Source organism: Lolium perenne, chromosome 4 (genome assembly GCF_019359855.2).
Source record: "Lolium perenne isolate Kyuss_39 chromosome 4, Kyuss_2.0, whole genome shotgun sequence".
In the NCBI taxonomy this organism is placed as follows: domain Eukaryota; kingdom Viridiplantae; phylum Streptophyta; class Magnoliopsida; order Poales; family Poaceae; genus Lolium; species Lolium perenne.
Genome location: NC_067247.2, coordinates 389,154,103 through 389,180,114, shown reverse-complemented (window position 1 = coordinate 389,180,114; position 26,012 = coordinate 389,154,103). Strand labels below are relative to the sequence as shown.

General features: G+C 44.3%; 1 protein-coding gene, 1 long non-coding RNA gene and 3 other non-coding genes across 15 annotated transcripts in view; all 5 read right to left on the bottom strand.

Moving 5' to 3' along the window:
• The window catches only part of LOC127297368 (uncharacterized), a 254,229-nt gene that overhangs the window by 22,022 nt on the left and 206,195 nt on the right, over positions 1-26,012 (bottom strand). The window lies entirely within an intron of this gene.
• On the bottom strand, positions 12,264-22,493 carry LOC127297374 (uncharacterized). 10 transcript variants are annotated; one of them, XR_007849109.2, is made up of 14 exons: positions 21,005-22,067; positions 20,335-20,664; positions 19,971-20,040; positions 19,662-19,765; positions 19,367-19,553; positions 18,651-18,747; positions 15,849-15,950; positions 15,432-15,638; positions 14,693-14,738; positions 14,542-14,588; positions 13,625-13,811; positions 13,123-13,462; positions 12,742-12,830; positions 12,264-12,597 (listed from the first exon to the last, which is right to left on the bottom strand). It is a non-coding gene; the product is annotated as an uncharacterized lncRNA (long non-coding RNA). The 10 variants fall into 10 exon arrangements; XR_007849128.2 differs by having other exon boundaries at positions 12,264-12,588; XR_011744143.1 differs by having other exon boundaries at positions 12,742-13,462; positions 21,005-21,121; positions 21,282-22,067.
• LOC127297847 (small nucleolar RNA SNORD14) lies at positions 16,420-16,538 on the bottom strand. Its single transcript, XR_007849529.1, has one exon. It is a non-coding gene; the product is annotated as a small nucleolar RNA SNORD14 (small nucleolar RNA).
• Positions 17,190-17,316, bottom strand: LOC127297767 (small nucleolar RNA Z112). The gene has a single exon (XR_007849456.1). It is a non-coding gene; the product is annotated as a small nucleolar RNA Z112 (small nucleolar RNA).
• Positions 17,554-17,651, bottom strand: LOC127297769 (small nucleolar RNA snoR31/Z110/Z27). The gene has a single exon (XR_007849458.1). It is a non-coding gene; the product is annotated as a small nucleolar RNA snoR31/Z110/Z27 (small nucleolar RNA).

The window sequence follows — 26,012 nt, the reverse complement described above, 5'->3', positions numbered from 1 at the left end:
ATGTCTAGCTCAAAAGTCAAATATCCCTGTTTCAGCAGATGAATGTTGTTTGCTGGAATTGTAGGCTCGATGTGTTAATTCTGTCGCTATTTGATTCAATAGTATGCCATTTTGATCTGCTGAAATTTATTTCTTCTCTTTGATATATGCATAGTTGATGTTGCAAACTTGTAACTAGTGCTGTTCTGGGATGAAAATCTACAGTTGAGTGCTATTTTAGCTAGTAAGTATTTACTAGTGGTAATCTGGAACACTACGGTCTGTTTTTGTCCAGCTGTAATTGTTCTTGTACCTGCTATCATCTCACTCATATTTTCAGTTCAGTGAGGATTCTTTCCTGTCATCTCACTCATATAAAATATGCAGATTCTTGTGGTGGTAGTGGGGTGAGCAGGCGCCTCCTTTCGGAGGTGTGCAACATCAAATTTTGATTCCTCCATCTGTTAATCTTGTTTGTTTGGTGGCTGTAATGGAAGATTTTTTTCGATAAAGGCTGTATGTAATGGAAGATAAATTGCATGGTTATGTTGCTGCCTAGGATGGATGAATCCTCCTTGACGTGCTTTGACTTGTAGCCCTGGCTGTATCTCCTCCATTAAATGATGTAAGAGTTTGCACACTCACATATGTGTTCGTTTTGCTTTTTGTAATGGGTCCTCCAGATTGGAGCTTGTAAGAGATGGTGTGTTAAGCAATTGGCTCGTTTTGTGTGTTTGTATTCTCGTGTTGGAGCTGGATTGGTTCTGGGCTAATTGAAATGTGTTTGTGCTTTTGTATTCTGGGTTCTGAGCTATTCAGACGTGCTTGAGAGGAATAGGATGTGACATGCCAAAATTTTGAATTGCAAAATAAGAATGGTAATTAATTGGCGTAACTTTGTTGCAGAAACGTGAGTGTTAGTAGTAGCCTGCAAATACGTGAGCAAGTGGGTAGAATCAGATGGATGAATTGCATTTATTTTTTCTTTCCATGGTCACGTTTCGCGTTGATAAGGGGTTCGATTGCAACAAGGAAATAATGGACAATCGCGAATAAAGAAAAAAAACCCAGGCCATCCCGCGTCGCTACACGCTCAGGCAGATCGCCCCACCGAGCCGCAAGCCGCAAGTCACGCACGCGCTGCCGCGTCGCTACACGCTCAGGCTGTTCTGCCTCGCAGCAAGGCGCGCGTCACCCGCGCCCGAGCCGCTCTTGCGTTGACCCGCGCTGGGACCCACCGCACGCGCGCCAGCTCGGCCGGATTTTTTTTAATAAAGCGTCGCGCACGTACATACTACGGCTTTAGGGATCGTGTTCACATGGTCAGCCTGCTGGACCACGGCTCCAAGGAGCACGCCGCGGACTGCCTGGAGACCCTCACGCCCGCCACCGACACCTTCCGGTTCCGCCTCGCCGTGGCGTCCGACGCAGCCTGCTGCTCCACCTCGACGCAGCCTGCTGCTCCACCTCGACACCTTCCAAGGAGCACATGGGACGAGCGGAGCGTGCCCAGCCTGGTGCAGCTGCTCGACCCGAGCCCGGCCAACACGGCCAAGAAGTACGCCGTCGCGTGCCTGCTGGCGCTGTCGTCGGCGAAGCGGTGCAAGAGGATGATGATCTCGCATGGTGCCATTGGGTACCTCAAGAAGCTCACCGACATGGAGGTCGCCGGCGCCGGGGACCTGCTCGACCGGCTGGAGGACCGCGGCAGGCTCCGGAGCATCTTCAGTAAGAACTGAGTAATAACAGTTGACTGTTGACGCTGAGCTGAGTAACATTCGTTTTTGCCGTAATCTGTATAGAAATCCGCAGGCTTGATGGATTTGGAGTACGGAGTATTTATTTACCGTGAATATGTCTGTTGTAATAGTTTGCGATGGCCTATGATTATGTTGGGTAGTTCGGGAGCTTTCTAACCTCGTACGTAATACTTTTTCAATTTATGCATGCTAACTAGGAAATTTGCCCGTGCGTTGCATCGGGAAAACACAATAAACAAACTGTCAAATAATGCTCCCAAAAAGATATTCGAACATTGCTTTTTAAACATAGTGTTCTCGTACATTGTGTAGCTTTAAATTTATTTAGCAGGCATAAATACAATCAAATTAACAGAATAATATTTAACAATGCCACGTCACTGTAAAGTGATTTTTTGCCAAATAATGATATAGTTATTTTTTCCTTTGCATTTTAAATATGCATTATAAATTCCAATATGAATTGCTATATACATACGGTGTACGAGTGCAAAAAAGAAACAAAAAATGTTCTATAGAAATGCAGAAAAGCACACACAAATTCCTTATATACAAATGCACAAAACATACACAAAGTCTTCTATAGACTCCAGTATGCGTCCGTATTGGTTTGTTTCCCCTCGGCCAAACACCGTTGACGCAATTTGTGCATGGAGCCCCTTTGTGTGGCGATTAGCGATGTGAGATGCTGGTTGATATCGATAATTGATCAATTTTCTCTGCGAGGCTTTCAGATGAATATAATTGAGGCCGTAATTACTGTAATAAGTGGCCATGGACTCGCTACACAACTCGTAATCATACGAGGAGGACCAGGACGCCGCCCGGCTGATCCTCGTTATGCACACTTTGTCTCTTGTGCGGGAGTGTTCACTTTTGTCGAACATTCTATGGATTCGAGTTTATTTTAACAGAGCGCGCGGGAATTGCACGTGTGTTGCGGCTGCTGTTAACAATTTCAGGCCAGTGGTCTCTTAAATTTGCAGAAAACATGAAGCATCTAAAAAGTCAACCTTTGTAGTATGTGAAAATATGAAATGAGAGCCTTTTGAATATCCAATAACTTGCGGTGGAGTTTTTATCTAAAAAAAAACTTGCGGTGGAGCTTTCAAAGAGCTTTGGTGAAGATTTTTTCCAGCGTTTAATTTAAATATTTTGACAAACTGATTTTGTAATACTGTACTTAGGCAAGAGGGGGGTATAATGTGCAAATTGTAAACAGTCAACATTGCTACTGGTGACAACTATTCATGGCATCAAATAAATGGTTTGAGATGTCCAGCATCGTTTCTCCTTATCACATAATTGGTCCTTGTGTTTCACGGTATTTCCAATTGGCCAATATGAATTTTAATGTCTATGAATATATAATTCTTTTCTCAGTTAATTTGATCCGTAACTTGGAATAATCAAGTCCAAAGTGTGTAGAAGCGGTCATGCATCATATCGAGAACATCCAATGTGATAGGCCTCCTGGTTTTCTGAACCAACGTCTGATGTTTTGTGGTAGGAGCGGCATCGAAAAATCAGATCGCCAAGCAACCAGTTCACGCAGTAATATAATGTCCCACATAATGGAGGCTGCCCAGTCAACCCATAGTACTGAATCATGCAGTCATAGCGACGTACCTCTTGCTTAGCTGAACTTGATTGTACAAAAAGAAGTCCCAAACCTGAAGAGAAGGAGGAGCGCACGTCCCTGATTGTACTGGACGTCGACTTGACTGTTTAGGAGAGCAACGTGGGCGTGATGTCCCTGGCTGTAGGGTGCGACCGCCAGCAGCTCATCCAGCACCCGGGCCGAGACAAAAACGGTGGCATTGTCCGGTCTCATGACGGTCGGCAATAGTGATATCAGAGCAATATGAGCAGGAGCAGGCGAGCAGCAGCCGGTGTCCGTGGCGCCGCGACTTCCTCGCCGGTGGCATCCGCCTCTTCGTTCAAAGACCACATCACCGGCGTTGGCTAGATCGCACACACACCAACTCGTCTCCAGCTAGGTTCTTCGCTGGCGTGAACTGCAATGTAGTGGTGAATGGTGGTCCAGTTCGTTGTGCTTCTCTCCTCTATGCAGTCCTGGATCTCACGGAGCAGCTATGGCTTGTCCAAACACCACAAACCATAGCAGCTCAGATCAGATGCTCGACCATGGACCATAGGATGAAAATTAGCAGCTAGAAGTAAGCTGCGGCGCCATAGACAACGTTCTCACGGACCCACGCGCGGGCAGATTGGCATGAGTGATGGCATGAATTGGACGCAGCAGAGGGCCAGCGACCAGAGGCTGTCCACGTTGGCGACCTGCGGCGTGGTGCTCCAGCTCCAGCCACAGACACAGAGGTTGTCGCGCGGCCGCGCCTAGACTTGACAGCGGGCAAGCCGGCTTCTTCTCATTGTCGCTGCAGGTTGCGGTCCAGAGATCGACGCGAAGGCTCTTGGCCGGGCGCCACGTAGGGACAGTCTCCACTGCGCAGGCGTGGTCGTCATTGTGGGAGACGCGTGTGCCAACGACCTCGTCTACATTGCTTCCGTCTGCGTGGTGTCTCGTGGAATCGGAAGTACGCTCGATTTTCGTTCGTAATCTTGGATCGAGACTGGTCTTCATATCTAAAGGATCAGAGACTCGTGGCTGGATCAATCTCTTCGACTCGTGGTTTTGGAAAGACATACCCGATCTTGGATGAGATCGCCTCCATATTTAAAGGATCAGCGGCAAGAAGAGGCCGGCTCGTGGCTGGATCAATCTCTTATTCAAAAGAAACACGGACATGGATTCTTGCTTTCATACGTTTCCAAGTCGGTTCAAACAAAGCAGCTACGTACGAAGCGTCAAGACGGACGAAGGCTCAATCTAACGACGGACGAAGACTAAGGTGACGGACGAAACGACGGAAACGCTTTTCCCTTTATTATTAGGTATAGATATATAATAAAGATGGTATATATTCCTGAGTGTTATTCGTGTACACTTTACAGTGCTTTCTTCGTCATCTATCTGAGAACCATTTATTTTGGAGGTTGTGTGCCACGCCCAGGCACTTCTTGCACTTTCGCCGTCACTGGGTTGTCCAGTGAGATCTTGCTGTATTTGCCAACTAAAAACAACACTTGGAAGATGACAGACACATTAGACGGTTCTTTCATTTTCAAATGCTTGCGGACGGCATGATGAGAAGATTAATGTTTTGGATTAGTGCGTAGTTGGAGCACGATCGGAAACAGACAAGCTAAGCCTGCACGCGTGCGCACGGTGGGTCTATCAGGCGAGGCGATCCTCCACTTCGCTCCTGATCTCGCCATGATTAGCCACTCGGTCGATCATCGGTTGGTCACTCATACCTAGACATTGGTAGGTACTGTCTAGCAGTAGTGAACAAGTGCTCTTCTCTTTTGCGGCGTGGTTAAGGACACACTAGCTAGATGGCCTAGATTACGAACGATGGACGTGATCGATCATCCGCCGCAAAGTGTATGCGACCACGAAATTTAGAGTCAGGGCATCACCAACGGAGCGACACTTCAGCGTCCCAAAATGTCCGCGTCCGTTCGTTTGCGTCGGGTGGTTCCAGCGGCAAGATGCATTTTTTCTCAAATTTCCATTTTTTATAACATGCAAATATAATTTACACAGTTAAAGACATGGAAAAAAAACCCTAAACGCCTGCGCCTACTGGTTCTCCTCGTCGCTGTCGATCACGACGAGCTCCGGTACCACCCACAGCCAGTGGGGAACCGGTGGAACGTACGCCGGGCGCGCCGACGGTGCTGGAGGTGGAGGAGCCCATGCCTGTGGCGGAGGTGGATGTGGAGATGCCCAGCCTGTGGCGGAGGTGGAGGAGCCCAGGTCTGTGGCGGAGGTGGAGGAGCCAGACCTGAGGTGGGGGCCGTCCATACATACATATGTGAAATCAAAATTTGGAACAACCGAACACGTTTGAACAAATTTCGTGCCAAATGATATGGAACTACTCCCTCCCGTTGGATTTAATCACTATTTATTTCCAGAATATAATTGAATGTGCGTTACAGCGGGCAATTATAGGTAGTAGTTATATCTATATTGCTACCCTAAAAAATGATTGATAAAATAAACACAATTATTCAAAAATAGATTTTTTTTTTGCTAATCCGCGCCATCGCCAAGCAGTGGTGCAGGCTTTGGACTGTTGTGCGGGTAGATAGAAAAGTACGTGAACAGAAGCATGCAGAGTGTGGGTCAGGTGTGTCCACCGGCCCGAAGCTCAGCTCTTGTGACGACCCTCCTGCTGACTCCGCAGTTCGGGCCGCCCACCTCCCGCGACGGTCATTTCTGCACAATCGTCGAAGTTTAGAGCTCGCCCGTCACAAATGGTTGGGGCCGAGTGGCCCAAAACGCCACATGTGACACGAAAACGCGCAACTGTCACAGAAAAAGACATTCGCTGACGGATTTCTCAAACGTCAGTATCAAAACGTCATTGATGTCCCAATTGTTTGTACTGTAGATTTCTTTTGAATGCTTTTATACTTGTGAATAATGCTCCATATCATATATGATTAGATTTATATTATAATATTGGTCGAAGAGTCAAAATTGAAGGTTATTCCTAAATTTTGGATAGTTGTTTTTTATTTCACCAAGGCATCATCATATGAGTTTCAAAATACTCATAGTTAATTTTTTTCAAATAGTTTGAACTATAATTCGTAATGTAAATGGATTTATTTTTATGATATTCTATATATTTATTAGGTTATGATTTAAATAATATTATTTGGTAATAAGTTTAGAAGTGAATTAAATTACATGCAATGGCAGCTGCTAACTTTTAAGTGTTAATAAGTTAGAGTTAGATTCTTAAACAATGTGTTGTTGTAAAAAATACCATGTTATGATCATTTATAGGATTTGATATTTGATCCTCATTTAAAGTGTTGTGTAATAGTTCTAGTTCCATTTGATCCAACCTATGGATCAAATTATGTCTACCCAAAACAACGTTTTAGCAAAGGTCACATTGAGGTTTATAGCGCTTGACTTGATGAGCTACTTCAATTCCATCAAGTCAAGTGAAACTTCAGTTACTGTGACAAGTTTTATTTGGAAGCGCAAAAATTCCCTGAATTTTCTATGCATTAATGCAATACACACATCTGCATTCTCTCTTTTTGTAGCCTCCAAACCTGGGATGTTGCACTCACCCTTGACGAGGACGGCAAAGCGGTGGATCCTAAACTCTACCGCTCCATGATAGTTTCTCTTATTTACCTTTGTGCCTCCCATCCGGACATCATGTTGAGCGTTGGTATGTGCGCACGGTTTCAAGCAAATCCGAAAGAAAGTTACCTTATGGCGGTGAAGAGGATCTTCCGATATATAGTTGATACCCCTAACTTTGGACTATGGTAACCGAAGGACACATATTTCTCTTTGTGTTGATTCACGGACTCGGATTGGGCCGGTGACAAGGTGGATAGGAAGTCTACATCCGGTGCTTGTCACTTCCTTGGGCGATCTTTGGTATGTTGGTATTCGAAGAAGCAAAATTGTATCTCTGTCTCTACCGCTGAGGCCGAGTATGTTGTCGCGGCAAGTAGTTGCGCTCAGATTTTGTGAATGAGGCAAACCTTGCAGGATTATGATCTTGAGTATAGCAAGATGCCTCTATTGTGCGACAACGAGAGTGCTATCAAGATCGCCTACAATCCGGTACTCCATTGCAAGACGAAGCACATTAAGATATGTAACCATGTCATTAGGGATCACATTGCTCGAGGCGATATTGTTCTATCTTCCGTTGGCATTAGAGATCAATTGGCGGATATCTTCACCAAGCCATTGGATGAGAAAAGATTCATTGAGTTGAGACATGAGCTAAATATCATTGATCCGTTGAACTTTACTTGACCGTCGTGCGCACATGCCACTCTCTAGTTAATGTCTTGATGAGAAGCACGCATGAACATAGGGAGGGTGCGGTTTAAACTTATTGAGCTGTCCCTCCCTCATAATGCATAAATAAAACAAAAAACATACTCTATTTTTTAATCAAGTGACTAAATAAACTTAATGTTGATTCTTAGTTGTGAGTTCTAGATTCATCTACGCGACTTCACGCTATCATACTCTTACACGGTGGCATCGGCCACCAACCTCCTACTTGAGGAGTTTGTGTTTTTATTTTGTTTCTTTTAACTTTCTTTGAGCTTCTCCTTTTGTGTTTGGTTGTGTTCCCTTTTTTTCTTGTGTTTCTTTTTGGGAATTTCATCTAAATTTGGTATTTCCGAGTTGATCTTTTACAAGCTTAGATGACTAGTATCCTTACCGGCTACCATGTCTAATCCTAAGCCTTCCACCACCCCAAGAACCATTTCCGTCTAAATGCACAACCTCAACAATATAATCTGGAGTTTCTGAAAACTGGCAGCCGGTAGTACCGCCCTGATGCAGTGTTCTCACGCTGTCAGAATTCTTGGGATAATGTGTTTGATTTTTTCAAGTCATCATACATAGTTTTTCATTACACTTAAAAAATTAACCACATAAAACTATCATTAGATATCAAAATATTTTCAATACATATCTAATACTTATCCTACAAATATATACGTCCACCAAAATAGCATTATTCATTGTTGATGTCGCCTCTTATAAGCAATTGAGGGCTAAAAGGTGGAATTCGCTTTTAAATAGTGCAACACGGGTCCCAAGCCATAACTGAGGTATAAAATGAGGAATTCACTCAAATTAGCGTCAGTTATTTGGCATTGCATCTTATAAGACATTTCGTTAAATCGATTTCCTGATGATAGTACAAAAATAGAAACCAAGTACCTTCACATATTTGTATCACTTAGACGGATTATAGTTTTATGGTCCATTTTATAACCATCAAATATCTTGGTGGAGTGCTCTAAAATGCATGTGCTAACAAATATCTTAAGAGAGAGCACGGGTAGAGAACAGGTCTTCTCTACCGGTTCGCAAGAGCCTTTAGTCCCGGTTTGCTATTCGGGACTATCAAAACGGGACTAAACCTTTCATCTTTAGTTCTGGTTAGCTTACAAATCGGGATTAAAGGTTATACATGTGGTAGCGATGGATCGCTCTGGCCGGCGAACCTTTAGTACGATTAATATTTGGTTCTGAGACATATTCTTCTTTCATTTTCAAATGTTTTTTCTGAGAAGTTACCACATCTCTATTCATATGTAATATTAGGTTCCGAGACATATTCTTCTTTCATTTTCAAATGTTTTTTTTCTGAGAAGTTACCACGTCTCTATTCATATGTCAACAGATTACAAACGCGAAAACAACACGAAAACTCCAGAAAACACCAGCTATTCTGACACTTTGCACAAAAGGCCTTGCGAAAATAGAGCATTACAAAGAAGCCCATAAGATCTTTGTGCAAACACGCCAACGAGCACCTCCTGCGGCCTCCGCCGTCGAAGATGCCGGAGGGAGAGGAGATGAAACCAACACATCCAGAGAAATCAAGTTTATTGATGACTAAATCCGAAAATAAATGGGCCAGAACCCAGAATTAGCTCAGTCCCAAATCAAAATGCATTATCATCTCCAGCAACTTGAATGAGCAGCCTAGGCTAATCACTTCAAATTGATATATTCTTGTAAAGATGTAATCGAAACAATAAATGAATACTTAGGCCCATCCAGGCGTGTTAAACCATGGATCTCACCATATTTATTCCAAAAAGGTTCACATAGGAAAGCTGTCGTCGATGCAAAACTGATAAGCAGAAGCGCTATTCTATGAACTCTGATTAGCACTTTAGCAGGGTAGAGGCGATACACACAGCTTTAGGGGTTTGAATATATACTCGTAGGTAATGAATAAATGTGGACGGAAGTGTAGCATCTTTCAGTTATCATGAAAAAGAAGCTCAATGGCCAAACACGAAGCACCACTTTACCAGCTTCCTTATTTCTGGCTACTATTCTAGAAACGGTCCCTCAGACACTTTAGCAGCACTCCCCAATCCCCATTGCCACCCCCTGCTCCTCAAACGGAGCTGCTCTGCCCCTCCTTTCCACGCGGCTTCTCTTCTTCCTTCCTGTCTCCTTTCAGTCGTCACCACCTAAAGGCCTGTGGGCTGTCTCAAATTGCCTCTTTGGCCCATCATCCATCTTCGAAATTCATTTTGACGACTGTTTGCAAGAAGACTTCGAAATTCATTTCCACTCCGTAAGACTAAAGACACAGGAGGTCAACATTAGAATTTAGAACACGCATTCCTCGACAGATAATACATCAAATCAAGCATAAACTAAGAAAACAAGATCATGAAATGGCTTGCTGATAGGTAACAAATAACAGGTGAATCTTTCTCTTTCCAAACCTCCTCTATTTTTTCCTCTCTTTCCAAATCTTTCGATTTAAAATACGTACAAGATTCGTACGTACAAGATTGAAAACACGGAAAAGGGGGGAAAATGACTTACCCGTGGAAAACCTTCTTCCTTCATCCGCGCCGTCCCCGCCATGTAACCTCCGATCCGTCGAGACCCCGGCTCCCTTCAGTTCCGGATGCCGGTTCCAAACCAAATCGATCAGTATTGCTGCATCACAGCAGAAGAAAGAACTCTTAAGACGCTGCATCACATCAGAAGAAGAAACAAATCGATTACGAGGGGAATGATCAGACGAACAGAGCAAAAGATAGAAATCGAGGATTATACCAGACGGCGGCAATCGAGTCTGGTGGACGACGGAGTAAGCCCTCTCTCCTCTCCTCTCCTCTCCTCTCCTCTCCGAGCAAGAGTCAAAGTCTAAGTCGTCACACACGACGCACGCGTAGAAACACACCCCTCCTAGTATATATAGAGCTAAGGTTGGAGGGAAGAGAGACTCAACATTTCAAGGCTCAACATTTCAGGGAGGAGAGAGCTGGCGCACGAACCATCCATCTGCTGGTGGTGAGCGAGCGATGGAGGGATGCGATGCCTGCTCCCACGGATCGATGAGGTGGCGCTGCAAAAACCGATCCCATAATTGACGAGATTAATGGACCATTTAGTAGCAGGATGAAATCCCGGGTTGTTTATCGGAAGGCATCTAACCGGTCAGGACGTTAATTATGGGATTGATGATGATCTACTTTCTTTGTTAGTAGTACCTCAGATCGGCGCGAGAGCTAATTGTGAAGTCAGTTATTTGGAGCGATAGTACTGGGCCACGAGCACGACCCTAACATATAGTAGTAGTAGCAGGAGTTAATTATGGAATGGTGATTATCTACTTCCTTGGTTACATCGGATTGGTGCCTGAGCAAAAAGAGTGAAATGCACATTATACTTGCTGGCCATGCCTAAAACGGTTCTTGATCTCAAGAAAATAAATGATCCAATATAATCCCTAACCTCAGGTAACATATCTACGTACGGGTCCAAAATCTGTGTGTCTCAAGAAAATACATATCCTCGTACGTGCTCACGGAGTCACGGACGCGCCGGCGGTCACACATTGTGTGTCGTTTCCGGTGCTCGTGCTGGCCGTGTTTGGGGTTCGCGGTGCGCACGTCGCACCTGTTGTCCGCGCGGCTCGCTGCTGGCGCCGGTGCCCGGCCTTCTGCCCCTCTTAGGGGGCGCAGTTCGATCACCGTGAGTGTGTGTGGCGTGGCAATGACCACATCCGCAAGCTTGAGAAGCACGTCGCGCCAGTGCTTGTCGTGCTCACGGCGTCGCGCCTGCCAACACGCTCGCTCGCCCTTGCAACGCGGACCTTCACCTTCACCAAGTGTCATCGCTGGTCAGAGCCATGCTCGGCATCGCCTTCTAGAGGCAGCTCAGCTCCAGGGAGAGCGGCCGGCGCTCATAGTCCCATTGGAGGAGTCGTCCTCACCAACCACTACGTCGTGAGCTACACATGCATGCTGGGCGTGGACGCGCTCGATATGGACTCGTTTAGCAAGATCGAAGAAGGACCGTGATGGTGCAATTCCTTAGTTTGGGGACCGTTTTGGACATCGCCCATGAGTTTAAGGACCGTACGTGCATTTCACTCGAGCAAAAATATGCAATTGGTTTGTTATTTCCGTTTCGTGCTGAATTTTACTCTTTTTTTTTTCTTTCTGAAAGATGAGGGATTGCAGCCTCAACTATACCAAGAACAAACAGTCAACCATATATTATTGAACAGTCTTTTTTCTATTAAATAAGGGATTCCTGCCTCAACTATACCAAGAACAAACGTCAAAATGCTACTACCAAGTTCAATCTATTTTCTAAAACCATTAGTGATTTGTTTTTATGTACAGAAACGCATGGAAAAGAAAAGGTTCATGTTACACACAAAGGTTCAAGCGCTAGGCCTTGCGTGCCCACCCCTCATCGATTAAATATAAAGGAATGCAGGCAAACAAATATGGGGTTGTGCATGGTTCAGAAAAAGCTAGCTGCTGTGATATATGATAATATATCTCCATGTTCAGTTGAGCAAAGGTGTTCACCATCAGTAATATATATAAGGGTCTCAAATCATATAATTACTTATAACAGAAGATACGATGATCCATAGATATCAGAACTTGTAATAGAATAATGTTGCTTACCTACTGCTCTAGCAAACACATCTCAGCAAAATGGTAAAATATTTCTCTGGCGGTCGCCATAGTTTGCATGGAAAGCTAGGGAATTCTATGACCTAGCTAAAATATTTACATAGTGAACACAATATATAGTGCAGCCTGTATGCTACTGGGAGCTGCACACACTTGGTCTCCATGACAGCTCTGAGCACCTAGTTATCTTCTTCACAGACGCCTTGGTGACCCACCTGGCATCTACGAAGTCGCAACAGCAAGCACCCAAATGAACACAGCTGGGGTCCTTGAAGAGGAGGACCTGCACCACCTAGCGGAGCATAATAACATCCTTTTAAAACCAAAAACACTCGCAAACGATCTAATATTATATTGTCCCCTCTCCTAACCGTATGTATTCACTCAATATATCAACAATATCGATATGCCAAAATAATTTTAAAGATGCGACAACCTGCATGTAGTCTTGAACAGACACCATGGCATCACTATTGCAATTGAAATGCCTCATGAGAACCTCATTACGCCGGTCACAATAAACTCCTTGTAGGATGCCAACATGTACCATTGGTAATATCATCCACATCAAAAGAATTAAACCCCGCGGGATGTAAAAGAATGAGTAAGATGTTCAGTGACAAATATGGGTGCCTAAGATTCTTAGTGCTGAACAAACACTACATAAACGATTTGCATAAATATATGACAACGCAAAAACACAAATTTGACAGCTAGAAGATCGATTTTAGCAACAGGAGATTCTCAAAGGACTACATGACATATATTAGCTAGAAAATCGATTTTAGCTACAAAATTGATTTTAGCTAGAAAATACCTGATGATGAAAAACCTTGTCCCGCATTGCAAATACATACCATCGATGACAATTCTGGAATCCCCCATGATTTGACCATGTGAAAACTAAATGAAGTAAAACACAGCAAGACCCGCCAACAGATATGAAGAATAAAGTACATGTCTTCCATCCAAGAAAATAATGTGCAAGTCATCCAAGCAGGTGTCTGTCTTCCGAAGGAGGGCTCGGGTACTCGCCAAGGCAATAACAACCTCAACTTCTGTACTCTGCGTTAAAGCAATTGTTGCATAGATGTCGATGTCATTCGGGAGAAGCCCTTCAAAGAGCTCACAGATTCACAGGCTTCAAAGTAAAATACCTGCAAAATAAGGGAACTATACACCTCAGTCAATTATTTCAAGCAGCAGGTCATGCAGGGCAAAATCAAAAAGGGAAACAACCGGGTACGAGGCTCTTGTAAGTTCCAGCAGCGTGCTTCTGTAGGACAAGAGCTGGTCATTCATATATTCACTCAACGTACCCATAATATGGATCCACGATACTGTTTCCATACACAATACAGGTATCTGGCCAGGGCATGCACATTGCCCTTGAAATGCATCCGGACAACATCATCAGGCCACTCACACAAAAAAGTGGCACAAATTCCTTGCAGCATGCACCATTGTTGATACCATCCACATCAAAAGAAGCAACTACGGAGGAATCTAAGAGAATGAATCAAATGTTTCAGTGAATAATATGGGTACCTAAGATTATTACTTCAGAACAAACGCTGAAATGGAGTAACATATATCATAAATATATGACAAGGTAAGGACACATATTTAGTTTAGCAAGAGAAGATTCTCAAAGAAAACATGTACATAACAACAACGAAAAGATTTCATAAGGCCAAGTTACTTACCACCAAAATATTAGCAACAACATTTGATAAAAACAAGTTTACTATCCACAAAATGACTTAGTAGATGACTTCAAGCTAAAGATTAACCAAAAAAGGATCTATTGCTCATCTAATGCCCATTTTAGCAGATTGTTGAATCAACACCAGAATTTAATTTCCCAAGGAACAAGTGTATGAGACAATGAAGACGGAGATAACTTCCTTCCACACATCAAGCTACTAATTTATACACATGCCCACCAAGCAAAATTTGAAGCTTCAGGAAAAACCTGAAGTTTGGCAAAAGGGAACAGCTCAACAGAAATTCGCTTGGTAACAGAATAACATAGGTCGTAAAATTTAATCTGGTAAATGCATCTTTTAGTTGGCATTGTGGATACTAGCGACGACGAAAAATGACATCTTCAGGTAAAGAAAATTTTGTTTCACTTCTAAAATTTCCAAGTCCGCCAAATCAAGAATACAATATAAAAAGGAGGACAACCTCTCACAACTGTAGCAAAAATTCAGTGAGGCTTGTGAGAACTCACCCATGTAAGAAACAATGAGGAGCAGGGGCTGATGAGGAGTCTGCCTTCTGCAAAAAAAGATCGTCCATTATTAACTAATTGACAAATTGCAGTAGCATCCCTAATACAAAGACTTCTCGGTCAATCATTTAGTTTTCTACATAAGCATTACCATTGTCCATGGCCATCCGAGTTAAGAGAGGGTTTGAGTCAATTGACTGCACGTCAATGCAAATAAGAACCACTTAGAAGTCATACATTATATTTGACAAACTTATCAAGAGTAGCTGAATTACTCTAGCACATCTTCTAAGAGGAACAATATGCAATCATATATTGTGGTAGCATTCCCCGAAATCTATAATTACCGCAAGTATATTTTTAACTAAGCATTGTCGCATGGAAGGAGTACTGCAACAAGAAGACGTTTTTCCAAACTGGCATGAGTGAAAAGATCCACCTTTAAGAAACTTTAAGATATGATGCAGTATGATGAGTAATTACCCTATAGAAACTCTACACTGCAACTTACAGTAAATTTGAACACTTTAGTATGTATTCTCGCCACATCATCTAAGCATCTAGTTGATCCGCGGAACTCCGAACAACCACAGAGATGTATCATACAATTTAAACTTTTGAGAGGTACAAACAAACAAGCGTCCTTATAAAGCCGGATATGCGAAAGATAACTAATTCATATGACCAAAATCTTTATATATTCTTTTCAAAGTATATCCCTTTTGTTCAATAACTACTGCTCACTAGAAGTAAGTTTGGTTGGATGAGGAATACTCACATTATTATGGCCAAGTAGTGTTGACCCGGTGAACTCTCTCTTGCAACGGCCAAGAGAAAAGGAAGTGACTGAAAGATTTACGATTAAATAGATCAAAGGGAATGGTTGTTACCCGATATTTTCTCATCTATCTCGAGCTCCGCCACCATAATTAGTGATACATCCGGTGCATGGAAGCGGCGAATACATTGGCCCACCTAAACCAAAGACCTGGCTGCCTCCTCGCTCTATCAGGGCATCAATGGCTGCCCCATGCTTTCGGCAACCAAAGGATGCACATCGCGGACACCCCATGCTCTCAGATACCAAAGGACCTTATCTTGCAATTTGAACAAACGGAGCATAAACAAAATCTCAATTAGACCATGAAACGAGGAAAGAGGGATGTAGTCAATCACCTCAGGGAATCATTCTAGAGATAAGGACTGAGTGATAAAGATCATATCTCGAAAGGAATAGATCGTAAAAACAGAATTTGAGCCTCTCGTATACTTTAAGCAAACAAAAATAGAAATATAAGTGCACTCACATCTCTTTACAAGTCTTCATTTCCTCCACATCCCAAAAAATAGTGCTTCATTTCCATTGCGCATGCAAATATATTTATGAATGAACATCACTCTGGCTTAACCTAAACATGTAGATCAGATTCATTCCAAGTCCCGGTAAAAGATTTCATTCCAGGGCAGAGAAAAGCTCATCGGAACACACAAAATATGTAGCATCCACTAGATGTTCAATTTGGCCACAGAATTGGGAGAAGATAGCATATCCACAAAGCCAATAATCAGTCTCGAAATATGATACGATTAGTAATTTTTTCATCACCGAACAAGCAGGAACAAAACTTACAATTTCGACACTGCAAATTCAACTAAAATCACATGAATGTAGAAAATTTATTTTGGAGGAAATCAGGGAGAATTAGATGTCACGAAAGATGGTGTGTTATGTTTGTGTTTTTCTTAATTGTCCAACCAAGTTACTATCCACAATAAACGGATGAGAAACATAAACAAGGTAAGACCAAAAAGAATGGCAGAGGAGGGAACTAGTTTGCAGAAATAATATGGAACAAATAGATCAATGAGCTGAAATATAACCTCAGACATCCAATGAAGGATTTTAACAGCATTAGCTCTCAAGCCTGGCTAGGCGAAAGCTCTTAGGATGCAACTACAAATGTTTTGAGAAACATGTAATTATATTACATTTGGGCATACAATATCATCAAATGGAGTAAATAAAACAAAATGGAAAAACAGAAAATATCTATGTCTAGAATTCCATCATGCATTCAAGGAAGGATCTGCAACATTACATCTAAAGCCTGGTAGGGAAAAAACTTTAAAATAGCAAATGTGTATGCATTGAGAAATGAGCCTTGATTTTAACATCATTTGAAATGCAAGAGCTGATTTAAATTACTATCAAGAGTACTAAATTTGATTGAGAACAAACAATATGAGCTCAGATAACCCATGAAGGAATTAGCAACATTAGCTCTCAAGCCTGGCAAAGCAAAAGCTCTTAAGCTGAACGTGTGATTTTTTTGAAAAATAATCCTTACACTTTATCATCCTTGCCATATTTTCTCAGTAACAAATTAATTTCACAATATTAGCAACATTAGCTCTCAAGCCTGGCAAGGCGAAAGCTCTTATGCTGCACATGCGAATTTTTTGAAAAACAAACCTTACAATTTATCATCCTTGCCATCTTTTCTCAGTAACAAATCAATTTCACAGTATTCAAGGTTCATATCAGTAAGTGAAAACTAATTTTAGTCCCAATCATAGATCCTATTGCATAGCTTATAGCAACCAAAGAAGGACTATCAGCAGGAGCGAATTAAGTCACAAAGAGTGACTCAAAGAAAGACGCAAAGTCCCACAACAGATTAAACAAATGAAATGGTATTGCAACCCAGACAAAACCACAAGGATATGGTCAAAGGCAGAACATTTGCACATAACAAAAGCAAATGTTGTTTATGGCTAATAAACAAGAATAAATTTAAGAAATGATAGCAAATTGGGTAAAACGGGTGTCTCACATTAAGCTCAGAAAGCCAGATAAAATCTTGTAACTTAACAATCAGGTGGTAATTCCAACATGTAGATATTCATCATGGACACAACTCAGCTTTAGATAACTCTATGGTGTAAAAATTACAATCAATCAAATGACCCAGATCAACACATGCATACAATGATAACCATTTAGCCACGTTTATTATCATCGGGAACTAGATGACTTCTCATTCATAGGCTAAAAACACTGTGTCTAAACCGTATACTAAGATTATTTTGTGGTTTCATCACTTGATACTGGCAAAAACCCAAGAAATCAAAATAATGATATGTTCAAATTTTTTCACACATGCAAAGATGGGTAAACATCCCATTTTGATGCGAAAAAATATAAAAAAGGTGAAAAGCAAGAGAAGGCAAAAAAACATTAAGCCAGATGGCAAGAGGATCCATAGTTTCTCGGTGCTAGCAACCATTTATTGGTTCAATATGTCCTCAATGCTTTTAGAAGAGGGAGCTTGTTTCTCCTCATGGCAGCAGCAAGTGACAGTTTTATAATTGAATATACGTACAATTTGTTTATAGTTCAAAAATTAAATCTAGAATCCAGTGACACATGAATATAGTGAAATAAGAGCACTAATCATGTATGAGTAGCTTATAGCAAGGTTTACGAAGTAGAATACTATGCCGTGGAAATAGGCATGCAAAATAAGCGGCAACCTACATCAGGGAAAAAACCAACACAAAGACTGCATCAACCGGAAAGATCATAATGTTTATCCCATAAGGAACAAAGACATACATGATGACTAGAGAAACATATCATAAATAGGCATTTTTTTTGTCAGACACGCACATTTTTTGTCTGACGGAGCTATAGAACCCGAACACATCGAAATCTACAAAGCAATGACAAAAACTGAGAGAGAATTATTTTTTGCGAGAGAACTAAAGCATGAGAAATATCAATAAAATATTCTTTCGCAATGATAACACTTTCTCCTTCTACTATACCATTCTTCAACTATGGCAAAATTCAGAAGAAGAAAGGGGAATAATCACATCAGGGGCGATGTCAGTGGGGCTTACTTAAAACATTTTACTTCACACTTCCACACCCTGCAAATTCAAACACCATGTATATGCAATGCATGACTAGAATGAAACACAATGATATCTTTTTGGACTTCACTTCATGAATACACATTAACTGAGTTTAGTCCCCAGCACACAACAGTTCCTTCGGAAATATGGGGAATCACTTGAGATAATTATATCTGAAGCCAAGATAGTACCTTCACCGCATGGGACCAAGAGCAGAGGTGTAGGGGGGAGTAGTCATGGCCACGGGCCTACAACCGTGCGTGAGAACACAAGCCTACAAAACACATACTGTGGGAGGTTTAGGGTTGAGAGTTTTTTGAAGCAGATTCAATCACTGCGACAACCACTTACACCTAAAATATAAAGAAAGAACATTTGACCACTATTATATTTGACCAAATGAAGAGTATACAAATAAAAGACATAGTTCTTTTCTAAAGCAAAGTTTCATGGCATAGTAAAATTCATTCAATATAGACTACGAAGTCAACATGGTGAAAGCTTCTTGTTATAATCATGTGGTAGTAGTAGCAGGATACAATTAAGCAAACCAGACTACCGCACAAAGACAGATAAGCTCTCTGGGAAGCAACTCATGGCTCCATGGAAGTACCTAGCATGCGTCAGATACTTAGATGTAGTAGAGATATCAAGCAAACTCCAACTAATTAATCAAATGCCAAAAAAAAGAAGTTTAGCTAGATTTTGAGTAGTGGCAGACCAGATTTCCAAATCATAGCAGAGTTACAACTGCAAGTAGTTAGTGCAGTATAAATTTGAAGATAATAATTTTCAACACATAAATTACATACTAATAGAGCCATTTTTTCAAATATTTGGACCAAAGGAGAGACACCATATATATCCAGGCCAAGGGAGTACTATAGATGTACGGACTAAAGTGTACCTTTTTCGACCGCTAATGTAAGTAATTGGTTGCCAAAACAGCCAAAACATTATCCAATTGTATATTATACAGATCGCACACATTAGTGCTGTCTTATGGCAAAACTTCAACGCGACCAAGTAAATTCTGCTACTACTGGCTTCCACGTTTCTGAACATTTAGGTGTTACAATCAACACCATACAGTCCTGAAAATATCATAACAAAATAGAAAATACATAGATTAGTTTTAAAAATGACCCGCCTCAATGAGATAACTTCATCTCCAAAGATGATAAATATAAAAATAATTTCACCTCTCTTAGATGGAGCTTACTCCCCTGAACTGTCCAGGTTACATCCCACCGAGTAATTTCACCGCCAAGGAACAGACACACACGTCCAGTATAAATTATAACTCCTAAGTTACTCATACAAATAAAGAATTGTCAGCAGTAGGTCAGTACAACATGTCTAGTGTGGTTTTCAACAAATAGAGAAAATTTATACACCCTCCGATCCATGATAAGTAGCGGAGCTTTAGTTCATATTTGGACCAAATTGAACTAAAGCCCCAACATTTATATTATGGGTAGGAGTAGTTACATCAATAAAAAGTCACATACTTCAAAGATACTGAAGGAGCATATTTGATGAAGCCAGGTGCATGTTTGGTGACGTGCATTTAAGAATGAGCTGCTGGCGGAAAAAATCATCAAACAAGGAAAAACTGGGTCAAAGATTATACAAAATTCTAGAAAGCCATAACTCAAGCTTAACTACTGACATCCTAGCAATATTATGATGCTAAAGGATTAGCATAACTGTAACAGCTGCACATCAAATGTATCCAGAAATCTACTCACGCGTGTGCATCAAGAATCATGAATTGTAATGGTTAGATATTCTGAACCAATCACTTTGTATAAGGCAGCTCGTTTAACCCCAGATTGCACAAAAATCTGGAACGAAAGCGATCGTGGGGCTCACCTTGTGGTTGCTCTTGTTGACATCGTAGCCGCTACTGCACACGTCAGGCTGACGAGCACTTGCATAGCAGTGTCACCGGCACACACACCTCCTTGAGAGTGTCCTGGAACCAATTCTTGGTGCAGTCCAAAACCACCTCGACGGGTGACACTCGATCATCCTCCTGCATCCCACACGTCGGTGGTCCTAGAGTTGGCCCCGACACCATCGTTCCAAGGAGTATCAAGTGCGGCCGGCGTCCACTAGCAGCAAGATGCCAGTGGAGGCGGCAAGGAGTAGATGTGTTCTTCAGGCCCATCGTAGTCATGGTAAATCAAATGATGAATTTGTCTGTAATGCCGTCAAGACAAACAACAATCAGTATCACGTTCAGAACAAAGTGTGTTGTAATACATCTACGCTCTTGAAAATATGGATAATACAACAGCAACTAAAAAAAGCTATGGATCCCGGTGAAAACAAAATGGGGCTGTCAGCAAGATCTCATCACATGTATATACAAGAAAAGATGCTTTACATCCAAATTCGAAATGAACTATAAGTTACCAGCGTCCTTACAAGGTTATTAACATGACCAAGCAAAAATAAAGTAAGGTGTCAACACATCTCACAGTTTAATTAACATGACATTCTTTTAATAATGGCTACAAAGCAAGCCAATAACAGTTACCTGGCTTTGCCATAGTCCATACACATATCATCACTTAGTAGGTTAATTATCACATACACTTGCTCATTCCAGCCACACAAGTAGACCTGAACTGCACATGATTAAAGCACAAACTATCTGGAAACAGATACACATATATGTGAGCCAGACAGGTAGCAGTGTTCACAGATACAAATTCGTCGCAATCTAAACATTATCCAGAAATTAGAACCTCGACCGTGTATGACCCTAGATAACTAAAACAATCTCCTACACGCTGAGTATCTAGCTCACTTACCTGAACGAACCAGTAATGCATCCATAGCAGACTTGGTCAGGTTTAGAGTAGTGTTCTGCTGGCTGTCAACTGCAAAATGCATCTACAGCAGAACTACGTTCTCCATGGCCGAGTATATATGGTGCAGTACTAGACACTCCATTGGCAGTGAGGCCTCCGGAAAACTTCATCCTCGCAACGAGACACGGACGACGGCGCGTGTCTCGCGTCGCCGCTGGCGCCCCCGTCACCAGCGAGAAGATAGACGCGCCGCACCGCCTTGGACATGCACGAGTTAGAAGGCGTCGCGGCTCCAATTATCACTTGGCCGGAAAGTAGGGGCTGGATGGGAGGATGTTCCTGGGGAGGAAGTGCCGGAGTCGGGGAGACCAGGTGGCGGCGGAGGGGACGCCGGCAGAGGATCGGCGGAAGAAAGGGGAGAGAACGTGAGTGGGCTGGTGGACCTCTACCATCTAGATTGGACCGTGGCCCAGCAAGCGCACAATAGTTTTTTTCTTTACAAAGGCAGCAGCGCTGAGATATAAACTCCTTACAGAGTTACAAAGTTCAGAGATCAAACATTAAAGGTGAGTTTGGTGATGGTTTGTACATCTCGTCCAGGTTACATACAGTGTAGCTGAATCATGAACCATAAGCGGCCAATAAAATGAGCTAGAGCATGGCATTGTGACATAATCGAAACTTAATCTGGTAATGAGGCGAATTTGTACTCTGCTATCTCCTACGTGTGTATCTGAACCCCAAGATCCAACCAAGTCAGCTGAGAAAAAGGTAGGATATATGATACAGAAAGGGACATTAAAAAGCAGATCATAGAACAGGAAGGAAGACTGCGTACGCTGCTTGTAAGAGGTCGGCGGTGGCGAGAGGACAAGCACGCATATACATGCGTCTCTGTTTCCACCTCCAGCAGATCAGCTAGCGCCATATCTCACACCGCAAGCCTCTAATCACTGCCGAGAACAAAAACAAAGTTTCAGTGACACCATCCCATTTAAACTGAAGTTAGATCTAAGAGAAGAAACACAGAGTTCTTAGGCATTGTGCATCTTCTCCACTGGCATATATGCCCATGTTGGGCATAACTGTGTCTGGCCTTTGCCGAACTGTCACCAAAAACTACATGGGATTCAAGGGCTCAATATGAAAGAATTAGTGATGGCTTTTGGAGGCAGGATGTGGCGGCATTGGATGATGAAGAGTAGAGCAATTGTAGGAATTTATAGAGAGCCAGCGCGTGCAGCTGCGAGAAGGGAGGAGGAGCAAGGAACGCGGAGAGACGATGGATGCGAGCACGATCCGTGGGACGAGCGCGAGGTGAAGCAGCAGCCATCTGATGGGATTCGGCAGATCAAGAAATTGCTGCCGCTGGACTTTCGGAAGAAGTAATTGGGAAGGAGAGGACCCGGCATGCACGGAAGTCTATCTTACCTGATTTGCGTCGGTTGAATTCATCTGTTTTAATTCACTTCCTCTAATGGCGTGGTTTCCTATCTGCTCCTCTAATCGCGTGGTTTCCTATCTGCTATTGCATGGCATAATAATGCATGGGCCGGTGTGGCTACCAAAATATATCCACCGGATCCATAATAAAAAATAAAGAGGTATGCACTGAGAAGACGGAAGTTGTAGAATTGCAACTTGGACATTACCATAATTACGCTAAACAGAACCAAAAACATGCATGTGTCGATCCTCCATCTTTGTTGTCTTCACATGTACGTGTATATCCACCAATCCACTACACTCCTATCAAACATACACATATGCACCTTATATTTTGACATTGAACATAGCGATTCCATTACTCTGCGATCACGGTCTGTGTATATTGTAATTTTGTAATGTACTCATCTCCATGTATAATAACCTACGGAAGGTTCGAAGTGAGCCCGGCTTTGAATTAACAAAGCCATCAACCGGCTAGGAGTTACACCAGAAGTTACAACACACGCGCGTCAAGCACACAACGGAACCCAAAACAGAAGACAACACAGATAACGTCGAGCTGAAGCGCCAGCTTAAACTATGAAGAGGGAGCCTTGTCTTCTGCAGCACCGGAGCAATCATGACCAAGTCCACACCAACAAACCTCCACCGCACCAAGACTGCAACCCATGAGGAACTCAACGACGGCCCGACGACCTAGCAGAGCTTGAGGAACCAAAGGAGGGGGTCTTGCAGCGACGCCTCCAAGAAGGTGAATGGCGCGAGAATGCGTCATCGTCGTCGGCAGAAACAAAGGTTCTGCAAAGTTTTCACCCTGACCCGAGAGCCACCACCCCTGGAGTTCGGGCTAGGTCCAGACCAAGAACACAACATCTTCCCCCAGCATTGGGATAAGCACACCGGCAAAAGCTACGACCAGACGCCGCCCTAGCAAAGCCCCCCAAGGCGCTAGGAAGGGCATCAGCTACCGCAGCAAACCGTGTAAAAGCAGCCAGGCCGATGCTGCGAGTGGGTTGTGACACCAGCGAGAGATCACAGGGTGATCCACAAGACACTACTAGAGAAGCAAGCACAAAGTGAGGGCCCTAGGAGAGCAGATTGGGGCGGAGGGACAGAGTCCATCACTTCGAACATGAGACATCATCGGGACGCCTTCAACAAGGGAGCGACACCCGCAGGTGACGCCGTCACCGGCATAGGCCACAGCCATGTGCAGCTTTCGCCGAGGTCCAAACCCGATCAAAATTCCGGTCGCCATCACGAGGACGTAGAGCAGACAAGGCAGCAATCGCTACCGCGCCCCCAACCAAAGTCGCCCTACTAGCCCCGGCTAGACTCATCCGCAGGGTGAACGCTAATGCTGGCTGGCAATGCCCGGCCAGACCCAGATCTAGACGTCAACGACGCTATATCGGTGGCAACCCAACGACCTCACCATCACCAGGTCGCTAGCACCTGCACGTTCAAACTGGTCGGAGGGAAAACCAGACTACCGCCGCGGGAGCAGCAGCAGTACTGGGCACACTGCCTACCCAGCAAGCATGCGCCGGCCCAGGGACCCATCCCGGATAGCCGACAAGAACCTCGCCCCCAAGCGACGTCAAAACCGCCGGAGAGCCCGAGAACGCCGGACTCCCACGGCAGTGAACGGCCAGGTCGTCGGATCCAGAACCTCTGTACCCAGATCAGGCCCGAGACCAGACCAGCATGGCCAGATCCGGCCAGGCCCTGGCAGGCCCAGATCTGGGACCACAAGCCCAGATCCCGCCGCCACACGCCAACCGTAGGCTACCCAGCCGCCGGCGGACCGAGTAGTGCCGCGCACGACCGCTCCACGCTGCAGTCGCCGACCACACGGCCCTCCACGGCCGGAGCAACGCCAGCCCGAGCCGGAACCGACGCGCCTCCCCGCGGCAAGGGCGAGACCCACCCCGTCGGGCCTTCCCAGCAGGCGGAGGGAGGAGAAAACCACCGCCGCTAGCACCGCCCGGGCTTTGCCCGGCGGCTCCCGCCGGCGGCGGCGGCGGGGGAAGGAGAAGGGTGGGGGTAGAGGAGAGGGAGACGGGGGCGCCCCGGTCGCCCCGCGGGGGGAGCGACGGGAGCGGTTTTTCTGTAGCCCCAACCCTAATTTGTCATTGTGCTACTCTAATAACCTTCTCCTCAAAATAGGCTTTCGCCTCGCTATATTAATATAGAAACTAACCGATACAAGATAGAGTCCACCGCTGGGGCAAGCAGCACATCAAAGCCCAAGAGAAACAAAAGAAGAAGGAAAATGGAAAGCAATGTCGACCAAGTCGGATCAACGAAAACGCTAATGATCCGCCACAGTTGCGCCCTCCGGAGAATTCCCACCACGATCTTAGCCCTTCGAAGCGCCACATACCTCAGCAACACCTTCAAGAAGGGATGCGACGATGACGACGCTGCTTCCCGGACAAATCCTAGGGTTTCCTCGGTATGCGGGAGGGGTGTGGGGAGGGGGAACCCCGACGCCCTTCAAGAAAGGAATGACGGCGCCCGCGGGCGTCACATCATCGGTGTCGGACATCCAACAAGGATTTCTCCCAACCCCCAAAGAACCACGACCCCGGATGCTCCATCACGCTACGCCAACATCACCACCCACCAGGTCGCGCCACCATGGTCTTGGAGTCACTACCGTTGTCTCATTGTGGCCAAGTAACGATGGCCGACAGAAATGAGAGGAGACAACCCTGACCAAGAAGAGGCTGAACAACGGCCATGCGGGAGGGCACAAGATCCACCGCCACCTGCGATAACCGATCAGACGCATTTATAGGAGCAAACCAGACCCCTACTGGCTTGGTCGAGCCCGAGGGGCTCGTGAAGATCCCATGGCCACGTTGGAGTCAGCGCGCCATCGTCCAGACCCCCCGCAGCACGAGCCGCTTCATCGATCGCCGAAGACATCACAGGGAAGCCCAGACCTAGCCCGCCCAGGCCTAGATGGGGCCCAAAGGGCCCAGACCCGGGACGGGAAAGCGCTACCGCCAGCTTCCTTATCGTTGCATCGCCGCCATCAAGCCACCCAACACCGCGCAACCCTAGGAGTCGCGCAGCCGCCGGAATGTCGTCAATCTAGGAGCACCGCTGCCAGCCCCGCCTGAGGAGGGAACGTGCCGGGTAGAGAAAGGGCCACCGTCGGCACCAACACCACCTGGGCTTTGCCCCGGCGGCTCCCGTCGGCGACGGTGAAGGGGGAAGGGCAGAGAAGGAGGGTGGACGAGGGCTAGGGTTAGGGCACCCTGGAGTCGCCCG